The sequence below is a fragment of the Erithacus rubecula genome (genome assembly GCF_903797595.1).
Source record: "Erithacus rubecula genome assembly, chromosome: 3".
NCBI lineage: Eukaryota > Metazoa > Chordata > Aves > Passeriformes > Muscicapidae > Erithacus > Erithacus rubecula.
In genome coordinates this window covers 98,752,581-98,766,581 of record NC_136689.1, presented here as the reverse complement: position 1 = coordinate 98,766,581, position 14,001 = coordinate 98,752,581, and the positions used below count along the sequence as shown (strand labels likewise).

Below are 14,001 nucleotides of genomic sequence, written 5' to 3'. Positions count from 1 at the left end.
CTTTGCTGCTTTAAAGCTGGTGGAAGACAGGCAGGAGTGTAACTAGAGAAAATGGGAGTAACAAGTGATATTAACTTACTGTTCCTAGTCTTCTAAAGAATGACTTGGTCTTACTTGCCTTTTTAACAGAAAAAAATTACATACTTCAACAGAAATAATATATTTCCATTGCAGATACTTTTTGTAAAGTCACTTGGCCACCTGTCAGAGAGTAAATGTCATTTCAGTTGAATTGAACTGGTGTGATGTCAAACACAAAATGAAATCGTTAAATATTTTGTATATATAAGATTTTCTCTACTAAGCTAAGCTAACTTCAGCTTAATCAAAAATGGAGCATAAAAATGAAACAGTTCCTTTCAGGAGGGTTTCTGGGTCACTATACCTTTCATAATAATGCAAATTCTGTCTAGGCAAGGTAAGTATATATTTAATACACAAGTATTTAAGTAATTTTAAAATTAAACTGTTTTTCTAAAATTCTTTTCATCTGCTTGCATGATCAGGTAATGCAGTACTGGGTGCTGTGTAAGTGAGCCTGTCTGTCCTGTAGAGTTGTGTTGTGTTACCAACCTTGGATTAGGTACAAACCCAAAATGCAGCACCAGACAGGCTGCTATGAAGGAAATTCAACTCCACCTCAGCCACACTTAGTAGAGACTGATGTCCAGAATTTTAGTTATATTTAAGAATATCATATGCTTTCTGTTCTTCTCAGTGGTAGATACTGTTTGAGTATTAAAACAGGCATTCAGTTTCATAAACCACTGTGTACTGGAAATTTTTTATTACTTGGTAATATCTTGTAATATATCAGAATTATTTGTGTTTTCATAAAGTTAAACAGTAGCCTTCTTAAATTAAAAGCAGAAAGTTAAATGACTGAAAAATGTAAATTGAATGATGATATTAAATCTGTCTCTACAAATTGGCTTCTTTATAGCAGAAGACCCTGCTCTGAAGGTGTAGTGGTTATTGGTTAACTGTTAGCAAGTGACACGCTAATAACTGGCCCAAGGGTTTAAAAAGAGATGCTGATAAACTAATGACGGTATAATTAAGCTGGGGTAGGAGTAAAATAATGCCAGTCTCCAAAGCATACCATAGAATTAATAAAACAGGAGTCTTTAAGAGAAGAATCATTGCACCTTTTTAATTACTGTGATAATTGCATGCTGCTTGCCTGTTCCCTAGGGGAAGATAGTGAACCACTTGGAGACTTGAAGCAGTATGCTCGGCATTCAATAATCTTAATAGTTCTCCAAAGCATTTGAAATATGTTTTCATTTTAGCAAAATGAGATTTCAGAGGCTTGTAATGGACAAGTCTTATCTGTAATTTTACTAAATAAAAGTGTCTATAATTAGAATGAAAAGAAAAAATAATATCTCTACACTTGGTTGCATCAAACTCACTAGAGCAGTGCTTTGTTTCCTTTTGATGAAATATAATGTAAGTGCTCTTGCAGTGTAATTCTCAGAAAGCCAAAGAATTACATTTAGGTCTGGATTTGATTTAGCCTAGAATGTGGAGTTCAGATTTGAAGGAGTTTAGTGGATTTTGGCTATGATGAACTACATTTGAGTCAGACTTAGAAAAGAGGTGTGAAATGGAGGCCTTCTACAATTGTCTGGAATTTAAATCACCTGTTCCTATGCTCAAAGCTCCCTCTCCCTACAGCCATCTCATAGTGTCTTGTGAACCTGGAATGCAGAATGCCAGGGATGAGGCACCCACAACTTCTCTGGGCAACCTGTTCCAGCTGCCTCCCCACCCTCACAGCAATGAATTTCTTCCTGATTGTCTGATCTACTTCCAGTTTGAAGCTCTTCCCCTTGTCCTGTCATTGTTGATCCTGGTGAGACCCAATCTGACCCAAAACCAATGGAACTGTCCATAGTAAAGCTAAAGTAGGTATGTTGAAGGATTAATAACAGAGACTGTGTTTTGTAGTTTCTTCTCATCCGTATCAGTATTTCTGTGGGTAGGTTTATTTATTTCAGGGCTTTCCAGCATGTTTTGTCTTTGACATTCACTGCATGGTACAAATCTTGATCTGGTCTGTGTCCCTACATTCTGGTAATGAAACAGTGCCCCAGTTAAAACACACCTGAATAATGCAGAGCTGGTAAATGAGTTCCTGCAATTTTTTGCTATGGTTACTCTATTAGGAGACTTTATTTCTAATTAATGTTCCTTGAATCTGCTGGGGACCAGATATGTCTTAAAGACAGCTACCTTAGGAAGAAAAGTTAATATAAAATCCTCCCTCCTGCTAAGGGAGGAGGTTGTTAAGGTCCCCTAGGGAAAGTTGTTTTCTTTTTTGCATTTTTTTTTCCACTGTGACATTTGGCATAATTTCTAAAAATTAGCATATTTCCCTTTACTGAACCAGAAAACTCTATTGGAATTAAAAAAAAAAAAAATAGATAAAAAGACTGCCATGAAAGAATCTTCTGATGAATTATCCCCAAACTGTGGAGTTTTTTTAAGAGTCAGATCTCTGCTTCTTTGTGCTAAGACACAATTACTGCCCTGGAGTTTTTGCAAAAACAGTCACTGTCAATTTAAGCAATGATTTTCATACAATGAAATAACAGTAATGTTTTAATTAACATAGTTGATTTTGCTGTCTCTTCTATCCCATCACCTGAGCATGTCAGAAGGAAAGCTGTTACTCCCAGTACAACTGAGCTCTTGAAACACTGCTGCAGGTTTGTTGTAAAATGTCTGGTACTCCTAGAAGACTTGTTACAATCTGGAAGAACAGAGCAGAGGAACTCTTTAAAACCCCTCTCCTGAAAAAGAAAATCTTTGTTTTTCCCAGTTTTGGCTTCAGCTGGTTAATCTTCCAAGGTGTCAGAATTGTTTCACTAATTCTGTGCTGCCCACTGGCATCCACTGGCATTGTGAAAAAAAATCTAAGTGTTTCAGAATGTGCTGATGGAATGAGTATCCTCTTCTCTCTGATCAGTTCAGATCTGCATCAAGTTGCGCCAGAATTCTCTCCTGGCAGATGGCACAGGCCAGGAGCTGTCTTGAACCCTTCATTTAATTTCAGTGGTATGCTGGACAGTACCCAGTGCCACCCCTTTCCTCCTGCCCCATGACATGGAGCACTGTCAGGATGGACAGTCTGTATCTTCTTGTGTAAAATGTTCTGAATAATAAATCAGTTTTTCCCTGTTTTCCACCCTCCCACCTTCTTTTATTCAATCTCTAGTTAGTCTCTCCCTTTGTCAGTGTCCATACCCTGGCCTTTCTTGATTCTCAGTGGTGATTACTGCTGATTTCTATGCTCTTCCCCATTCTGTGTCACTATTAGGAAATATGAGTTCTTCCTGAGAACTTCCCTAGGTTGAAATGACAGCTGCCTTTCTCTGTCCTTCAAGACTTTAATCTTTTGACCTTTTTGTCTCAAGAAAAGAGGAAGGATCTTAGTGTCACTGGGAATTAAGTTATTTCTTCTCATTGCTATACCATGGGGAGCTGCCTGTGAAGAGGTTCAGGGTTTTTCAGGCATATAACAAAATCTTAACATTGCTTAGTTTTGTGATCATAGGAAAATGTCAACTTGAAGCCATACTGCAGGTTTTTTCCACAGCTCTTTCTTCTTAGCAATTTTCTTCAGAAGTTTTAACCAATGATTTTGCAGCTGTGTTGTATTAGAGCTGGGCCTCAGGTCAGAGAAACCTGAACTCTGAGGAATAGGGTGCAGATACTGCACCATTTTATTTTCCATGGAAAAGTTCCATAGTATTTCTAAAGTCTCCATTCCTAACCAGAAACTGTAATAAACTTTAGTAGAAAGTTGAACTGATTTATCAGAGCTAGAAGTCCACAGTGAACTTACATTTCATTTATGTTTTTATTATGAAAGTAAGATCCTACTGCATTGTCCTTTTTTCCTAATGCTTTTATGACACACAAACTACCTTATAAAAGGTCAATGTCTCCTAAGGATAAAAGCTAGTTTTGGATTTTCTGTGCTGTAGCAGGTGAATTGCAGCTTTCAGATGGGCAGGAGGTAGTAAACTGAAAGATTTTAATAGAATTCCAAGCAAAGACTGTGTAGTGAGATATATGTCCATGTATCTGTATCACTGGTCAGCTATTTCTGATAGGGAAACGAAACAGAAATGCATCTTTTTGGAAGGGGCCCTTCAGAAAGCACAAATGGTATTCAGAATTGCCTACTGTATGAAAGTTCATTTTTGGGAGCCACTTGTCTGGAAGCAAGTGCCCAAGGTGTTACTGAGATGACTTCTCTTATGCTGTGTTACAGAGCAGCCCACCCTTGTTTTATAGGAGTCTTGGGTTGGGAAAAGGCCCACATAATCCAAATTCTGCCCAAATCCATAGGAGTCCTTTAAATTCTTGAGGAAAAAAAAAAAAGAAAAGAAAACACCCAACAACAAGCTACAGCCTGGACAGTCTCACCATAAACCCTGGGAAGATGGTGGAAAAAACAGTCTTGGAAGCCATTTCCAGGAGCACAAGGGACAGAAGCATGATCAGGAGTAGTCAACATGGATTCACAGAGTGGAAGTCATGCTTCATTAACCCAAACTGGTTTTGTAAGTGAGGAAAGAGCACTGGAGATGCTCAAAAGTTGTCTGGACATCATACAAGATGCTGTAGTTGTCACTGGTAGAGCAAGGGTGGTGTACAGTGAGGGTTGGACCAGATTAACTATATCCTTCCTACCTCAGCTACTCTGTGATTCCAAGTTTCTGTCAAAGTCTGGGAAGAGCTGTCACCATGGTGTTTGTTGAGTTCTGCTTTAACACTCAGGGGTGTATCATGGTCTTTACACTGTAATGCTGTCCTTGTCTAAAGCTGTATAAACAGTGAGGTACAATGTGATGGAAAGATTTCATCACAGACAAAAGTTTGAGTTGCACTGCATTATTCTGGATGCTTCTCTAAATTTGTGGTTGCCAGATAGCAAAACCAGAACATTTCTTTTAGGAAATAAACACATCCCAAATATATCTTTCCTTTGGGTCTGTTCCATGGGTTGGTTCTCCATTCCATGAATTTTCAGCCTGTGAACACAAAAATTTATCTTAATATTAGCATCCAAGAGAACTGAATACAGAAATTACTGGTACCTGCACTTTTGTATCTCCATTGGTCCCTAAATAATTAGGTTTTGGTTAGATAGACCATCCAGAGATCTCACTTGAGAATCAGAACATTTTTGCTCCCCACCACATGAAGGGGCAGGGGAAAAAAGAGGACAGGAAAACTGCTGAAAATATGTAGGTCTGTTGACTCTCTTTTCTGACACATGTGCTGAAGTATAAAAGGAATCTAGGCCCAATCTAGTGTTGGTAAGGACATAGAGCATGAAACCTGACTGTCAGATCAGTTTGTTCTGAGCAGCTCCACATTGGGATGAGGAGAAACATTTGGGATTCTTTCCTGACAGTTACAGCTGGGTTAATACACAGATGGAAACAGAGTGTATGTAAAAATAACTGCCATGTCTTTGCTTGTGTGAAAAGCAGTCATATAAATGGAGACTTAGTTCTTCACTTTAATAGATTTCCATTTCAAAACATTTGCAGAGGAAGAAATTAACTTGCTCTTTGAGACAAATGAACCTTCACTAACTTAGAGCAAACCCGAGGGGCAAAATTATTAATTTCACATCTGCCAGGTGGAGGGAATGTGAATAAAACATAATGACCCTTAAGGAAAAGTAGATAATATGATTTCTCCTATGACATGTCTTCATCTCCAGTCTTGGTTGTAGTCTCTCACTAGTTACAAGGATAAGCTCAAAAGCATGCACTCAAACAGTTATTGTACCCAACTTCAATTCAGGAAGAATTACTTGTTAGTAATTTTTTAGAGTGAGCAAAACCCAGCAAGCTGGGAGTGTGCTAGTTATAAATAAAAGACTGCTTTGTGGGCACCTTTAATGGAAGTGGTAAATTATAAATATTCGTAAATAATTGTAAAAAAAAAAACCAAAAAACTGTTTTAATGGGTGTTCCTTAGTATTATGCTGTTGTGAACAAAGGAAATACAGGGATTCATAGATGCTTTGGATCTCTCTTCTCAGAAGTAAGTTATTACTGGAGATTTAAATGAATGCATTGGTTCTCTGTTATTAAAAGCAATTAAAAATAACAGGAAAGGGCATTCTGTGTCTTTCCAGTGAAGTTTCATGGGTGCCTTGAAATTTATCCTTACCAACTTTATGCTGAGCACTTTCTTCTTTTACATCAGCTGTTCCAGTTCTCACATACAGTTATACTATACTGTCTTCCACTCATAAGCAAACTTCATTTTTAATTATGTTAATCCTTTGGCAAAATCTTTAGCAAATGAAACAGGTGAAGTATGGCTTTTCCTCTGCCTTGGTCTTATCCCAAAAGCAAAATCTTATATACATTGAAGTGACCAAAGTATATTTACTTCAGTTTGTGTCTAAAATAATAACTGATTGTCATTGCCAGAGAGTGTGTATGACACACAGACACACACATATATGCCCATCTCATTTCCCTTTATATATACACACTGAATGTATCAACCCTATGGCCAAAGGGAATTTAAGCTCTAAAAGGGCAGGTTTCTTCCTAAAAACAAAAAGTTGTGTAAACTTCTGAGCCAAGTCTAAAAACTCCTTTTGTTTTAGGAGTCAGGAAAATAGTATGTCCCATAGAAATCTATGATACTAAATATCACCTTGTGAAGGTAATCCCATTTTCCCTTTTGACAGACCTGCATGGATGGAAGGAGCACCCAATTAACCACAAATATATTGTCAAATGGAGTATTTGATGTTAGACTTCTGCTTGTCTGCCCTGTGCCTCCTGAATGGGGGCACTAGTTTGGCTCTCTCATTTTCTGGAATTAAATTCTGTCAGTACTGTGTCAAATCAGTTTAAATTATAAGCAAGTTATTTGGATGAAATTTTCCAGTGGTTTTAAAGGGTGTTGAAAGATGGAAATGGATGAACAGACAGGCATGCTCCTTGGTTTTAATATTTTAAGGCTTGCTCTTTTGTTTGAGCTGTTAGACTGTGTGCTATCTTGCCCAGCAACTTTGCCTAGCTTTAAAAACACATAACTGCATAATTCTACTGAAGTATCTATGAAGCATGAAACGTCCAGGAATGATGTAGAAACACAGAGATGCTCTAGTTTTTTAAATCTTTTAGTAGTTTAGGGTTTTGTCAAATTACAAAAAAAAAAGTAGTTATCAAGGGTTTTTAGAAAGTATGGTATATTAATTTTACTTCTTTTCAAAGGAAAATTAACAACTACACCACTCAGGTGCTTCCAGGTTTTTTCAGTGCTTGGGAGACATTTTGACTTTGCAAACCTGTTTTGCAAATGTAGAGTCATATGCAGAATTCAGTCCAACCTCCTAAAGGTTCCCGAGAAGAAAAGCTAGTGCTGGGTTCCAGCTTTTCTAGTATTACCTTTTTTATCAAGTTCAATTACAACTTTATAGCCTAGACTGTTGCCTATGTGTCAAGTTTGAGACCTGAAATCAGGGCAGATCCTGATAGAGATACCCTGAGTTTGGAGGAATAAATTCTCTCTCTTCAGAGTAATAGGTTGCTGCAGTGCTGTAAATAGGGGATGCTGTCCTACAGTCTAAGGGTCTCTCATGGTGAGCAAGTGTGCATCACTGTTTACAACAAAAATAAAGTTCAGATGGTTCACAGACCTCAGCTTCTATAGCTGTAAAAAATTAGGGTTTTTTGGTAATCCATCTAATTGCTGTTGAGTGTGTTGTTTAGGCAGAGAGGGGCATCCCCATGGAGCTGAGAACCTTCCAGATTCTTAAGAGGCCAAAAATATGGGTGAGGAAAGCTGCTCTGTATTCTTATTTTTTTTGTCCTACTCCATGTCTACACAGCTAAGTGAATTCTGGCCCAAGAAAGAAAGCATTTTACTGTAAAGGATTCAGCAAGGAAATACTAACTTAAATCTCTAAGAAGAAAGAAGAAATAAATTTGAGAAGGACTTTGCTTAGCAATATCAGGAGGTTAAAAGACAAATAGTGAGGATTAATATCAAATTGCCAGTTAAATTAATGATTTATTGCTCTTGCATTTCTGTATGCCTAACCATCTTAAATAATTTCAACAACTGTGTTTTCAAATTTATGCATTTTATGTCTGCATTTAGCTGTCTTAATTTATGCCATCATTTGACAACCCTTGTTATTTAAAATATATTAACAACTATCTCTGCATTTAGTTCATGCTTACTCATTCCATTAAATTTGATCCACTTCCTGGAAGGTGAGAGGAGGGCTTTATTTTGGAAAAGTGAGAGTTCAGTTTCATTTGTTAGTTCATGATTTGGAACTTTCAGAAAGCTCTCTGAAGGTATTTTGGTGCTGAAATTTTGCAGTGGAGAATCATGTTTATAGTGGACTGTTATCTTTTAGAGTTATATGGAAAAATGCCTGTAAAGCAAAAAGGTAATAATAAGTGTTTATTCTTGGCATGCAGAAGTGCCTTTTCATTTCTAAAAACTTAGGTTCTTTGGAAACAAAAATCAAATTGTCTGTCAGCTGCTCTTTGTTTTGACTATTTCTGCAGATGTTTTGTTTTCAATTAACTTAATTTTTTTTTAAATTCAGTAATTTTCTTAATTACTGTTGTAGAGTGTTAAATTTGAGCAGATGAACCAATAAGTAACAGGCATTTTTGGCCATGTAAATGAAAAAAATACTTTTAATGACCTGAGCATAATTATAGATGACTTTGGAATGACAACTGGCAAAAGTTGTACTATAATTAAATTTCCATTATAAAAGTTTCATTTTTTGTCTGACATGTGAGGCTAGATTGTGAAAAGTATTCATTTATAAGAGGAAAAATTAGAGAGCTATAATTTATAATTCAGGATAATCAATGAAAGCATTTCTTTTGTCAAAAACTCTTTCACTGACAAACACTGTTGCATTGTTAGTTGTTTTAAAAAGAAACTAAAAATCTTTTTGTTATTTTTTCGCTTAGTGTAAGAGGAGGTGAAGAATTCTGGTGGCTGAATCGTGTTGTAATTCACAGTAATCTTATGCAGATAGGGCTTCTTAGACTGTTTCTCTTCATTAACCTTTATATTGTGTAAGTCTATATCTAAGACTGTCCATGAAGAAATATGATCTTTTTAAGACCATCTTAGCAAGATTCTGGTTAGTCTTGAACAGAGTTGTTTCTGATAGGAGAAATGACAGCATATTCTTATTTTCAAACTGTCAGTTATTGATTGAGATGGACCCTTTGCTTTCCAGTACTGGAGTCTCAAAGGTCATTATTAAAAACATTATGAGGTTACTCCATTCATTTCTACATAATCCTTCAAAGGGAGTGCCAGCAAATATTAGTATTTAAGAAGTTTGGGTACTAGATTTTCAAAGAATACAGCAGAGCTCAGAGTCACTCTCATTTAACAATTAGATTAATCATTCTTCTTCCATACACTCATTTGAGCTCTGCATTTACAGTAGTGTTTTATGTGCTTCAGTTATTGCTGTTAATTAGGCACAGGTCTAATTGCACTCTGATTCCTCTGGATATACTGTCTGTTCATCCTTTAAATGAAGTTTATATGCAATTCATCTCAAAATATGGTTGGACTCCTGACTAAGTAAAAAATTACTTACATCTTACCTATGAGTATTAAAGCAATTAACTATTAGTGCGCTGATAACATCACAGAACAGTTTGCCATGAATTTTCCAAAACTATTTTCTTTCACTCTGTGTTACAGTGACACAATCTCTGCTAAGCAGTTAGGATACACTGTGGTATTGACTTCCTAAAACAAGTGACTTGAAAATAGCTTATTTTCATAATGATAATTTTCAGAGACGGTCTGCTGCAATTCAGAGTGGTTGTTTACTGCTGTGTGTGCTACCACTTTGCAGTAAATCTCTCCACTTACAGATCATTGCTTATGAAAGCAGTCAGTGTTAAAATCTTAAAAATCTGTCAGGAATGTACTTTTCTGCATTCATTCCTGTGCTCTGCAGTAGTTGCTTCCTGGATGTTACTGAAAGCTGCTGAGACCAGTTTGTAGGTCTTCTTTCTTTCCATCCAAATAATGGGTTTGGCTGTCACAAACTGATTTATGCATTGATTGTTAAAACTGTATGATTTGCAATTAGATAACATCCTAGAGGTTTATTCTGCTTAAGGAGCTTTACAGATGCACAGTTCTGCAGTGGATCAGATAAGAGATTTTTCTTTAAAATGTTTTGCACTGTCTTCTGTTACTGAGAAGTTTTAAGTGGCATGGCCCTAGATGTCTTCTGTAGCAATTGCAGTCTAATAGCAGTTGATTTGACAAGTTGAAATGCTGAAATGGCAGGGCAAGAGTGTTCTGCCTTTTCAATGTTTTGAGGATGCATGAAGAAGAAAAAGGTAACCTTCAGAGAATTCTATTAATGTGAGTAAATCCCAGATCCACCTAAACATTTAATTATTTCTTCATAGCAGCCAGCTTATTACTTTGATTAAAAATTATTGTATCTAGTATATCTGAGCAACTGATAGGAACAAATATTTATGAAGTTCTTAGGTTGTATATAAATGATGACTTTTTTTTCAGATTTACAACACATGCATCTAGGTCTGTTTTTGTAAGCACAAGTAACCAATTTATTTTTTCCATTTTTTACTCCACAAGATTATTTCTTGCCCTGAAAGGATAGTGGAGCTATTAAATGATGATGGGAGGACACACAACAATGGATAAGCTAGTTCTAAACTCATTCTCAGCAAAAGCTGAATTATGTTTGCTAAACGTTTCCATCATGATGAAAGAGGAAGAACAGCCATTTCAGAATAAGTTGCTAATAATTGGCAATGTTGCACAAACAGTTGGAAAAGGACTGATAATAAAATGTTTTTGACAACTGTGTGCACTGGTGTCTCTAGGTGTATACTTGCTTGTGCTATTTCTCAAAGGCAAAACATTAAATATAAGGTTAGCAAATGAATTTAGAAATTACTTAGTTGCTTTAACATGACATGGCTAAAAGAAAATACATTGAGTATAGTTTAAAGTAGTAGTAGTGGATATACGATTTTTTTTCAGTGTCAAATAATAAAGAATATATCCGATTCAGATACTGTTTTAAAAGAAACTGACAGTGATTTCATTTGTCTTGGCTGGTACAAAATTGTCCAGGAATTCAAATCACCATTTTGCATTGCTGTAATAAAGGAGTGGGGCACATGATGTAGAAAAAAAATTGAAATTGCCTGTTTTCAATTTTAAGTTTCCACAATTACAAAAATTACTGGTTTTTTTTGTTTGGGGTGGAGGGGGAAAAATGCTTCAGCAGTGTTGTAGTGATATTAGATGTTGATATTACAAATGGAATCACTTTTTCCAGTAAAAAACAGAAGCTGAAATGTGCAGCAACTCAAGAATGCTCTAGAATGAGACAACCTGCAGGAATATATAGAAGATGTCATGGGTCCAATAAGCCTTTACCTGTTCACAGCTCAAAACTTGTGAAAAGCTAGCACACATTACAGATCCTAACTCTTCATACAGAGAAACAAAAAGGGCAGAAAAGATTGGCTTTCTGGGCTGGATGGGGGACCAGAAGTGAATGTGGAATCTGTCTCTTTTTGAGGAGGGAAGAGGGGAAAGAGTAATCTAATTTCACATAGAAACATTCTAGATGAGGTTCAGGAGACCTTGAATCCTTTCCTTTTGAAGAAGATTTGTTTGACTGAAGCACATTAATCCAGTTCGACCTGGGGCTGGATTTTTTGCTGATTTACAGCATTTTATTTTGTTTATATAATTTATCTTTCTCATTACATTCCTGTTTTATTCATTATGTTTAACTCCAGTTTTTGGGTAGCATTTCACGTGTAAGCCATCTAACAAAATAGGTAATGTAAGTATAATCCTGAAGAGCGCAGTTGATAAAGCAATAGTTGCAATAATACCAGATTTTGGTTCTAACTAATAATGATCTGTTGCTGAAAAAAAATTCTGAGGCAAGTCTGTGGTATTTATCAAGAGTAATCAAAGAAACAAAAAAATGTTTGTTTCTAAGGCACTGCATTACCTTAAAAGGTATAAGCAATCTGATTATCCTGTATAATTGTATTGCCATAATGCTGTTATTTCAGGTTATTTTATTTTGGCAAAAGTAATTATCAGCCAGTAAGACTGGACTAATTTTCCTTCCCATGATCGGACTTGAAAACTTTTTGTCAATATTTTCGTAATAAACTTTCTATTGATTTTGCCCCAGAATTGCTGTGAGGAATCTAAGGAAATTCTGTGGTTCCTTTCACAGCTTAGTGCCTATGGAAACAATAAATGCTACTCCCATAAAATTATTTTCTTAGATTCAGCAGAAATATGAGTTCCCTCCTAAGAGCTGGCTCCAACTTTTACACAGGCTGTCAGGAATGATGGTTGTGCTGCTGAGTGTGTATCTTTGGTAACTTCTGTAATCAGCATGGAAGGGCAGATGTTGTAAAAGGTTGATTGAAAGCAGGATCCAAACAAAGTCGTTTTGCTTATCTTTTAAAGGACTCCTTTATTTATTTCCTATTTTAAATTCATCTTTTTAATTTTATTCTGTTTCCACTGATGATAAAATGATTCTAGGGAGATTAACCTAGTGCATCTTTGTTAGTACCCACAAGTTTCTTTTAGGGATAAAGATAAAGCATTTTAGGATGAAAGTAAGATCAGTTGCTCCTATAAAATATGCAAAACCTGCCCAGGCTGTTGAACAGTGATAATCCTAATATCTATTGATGGACTAAAACCAGTTACTTTTAAAGCCTCTCTTTTAGGACTTTGTTGATTAAGTTCTGTGATATCATGCAAGACAGTGCTTCAACTTTCTGAATCTGAGCAGAATGTGTTCTTATTCTAAACACAGAAGACGAATATCTCCTTAATCTTCCACACTGTATCCATGTATTTTAGCTGGGCCATTGCCAAGGTTAAAGTATATCACACTGATGGGGCTGGATGTCAGTAGCTTTTTCAGGGATGATACTATTTGTTCCATCAGTGGAGTTAGAAGTTGCCCAAACATCTAATGTAGACCAGAGAATTTCCATACCAGATAAAAAGACCAGAATCTGAAGTCAACTGCCATGGATTTTATGCAACTGATTTGAAATACTGTGAGAGGTGCCAAGGAATTGTGCTGCTTAAGAATAAGCTGACAACAGTGTAGTGTTGCCAGAAGAGTTTCATGTTGTAGAGGAAAATAAAAATAATTTTCTCATTTTGTCAGAAGGATTGGATTGGTTTGCTTTCTATTTTTAATAATTCTTAATGGAAGAGAAGATGTTTTCTGGAGGGTCTTTTTTCATCAAATTTCACATAATAACAAAATCATAGAGGTTGAAAAAGAACATCTTGTCCAACCATCAGCCTAGCACCACATAATTTCCCCTAAACCATAACCTTAAGTGCCACAGCCACATGCTTCTTGAATGCTTCCATAGATGGTGATTCCACCACCTCCCTGAGAAACATATTCCAGTGCCTAATTACTCTTTCAGTGGCAATTTTTTTTTCTAGTATCTAATCTGACCAACTTGGATCCATTCCTCTTGAATGACATGACACAAGAGAGCAATCTCCACCTCACTACATCCTCCATGAAGGTGGTTGTAGGGTGAAGTAAGGTCACCCCTGAGCTTCCTTTTTCTCCACAGTAAACACCTCCAGCTCCAGACCTTTTAGCAGCCCTTTTGCCCTTCTCTGGGCACACTCCAGCACCTCAGTATCTTTCTTGTAGGAAGGGGCTTGAAACTGAACACAGGATTCCAGGTGTGACCTCACCAGTGCTTAGGTGACATTTAGATTACCTACATATCCACTGTTTTCTTTTTTTCCTTTTTGTTTTCTTTCCTCACGAACCAGCAGAGGTTTTGTGTTCAAAGTACAGATTATTCTTATCTGTCCTATCTGCTTTTTCATTTCATTTCACTTAGTTTCTTCTTGTGTCAGCTTCTTTTGTCTAGA

At 36.4% G+C, this 14,001-nt stretch overlaps 1 protein-coding gene across 7 annotated transcripts in view; it reads left to right on the top strand.

Annotated features, from left to right (window-relative positions):
• The window catches only part of PTPRM (protein tyrosine phosphatase receptor type M), a 445,192-nt gene that overhangs the window by 183,781 nt on the left and 247,410 nt on the right, over nt 1–14,001 (top strand). The gene's annotated exons all lie outside the window — the stretch shown is intronic.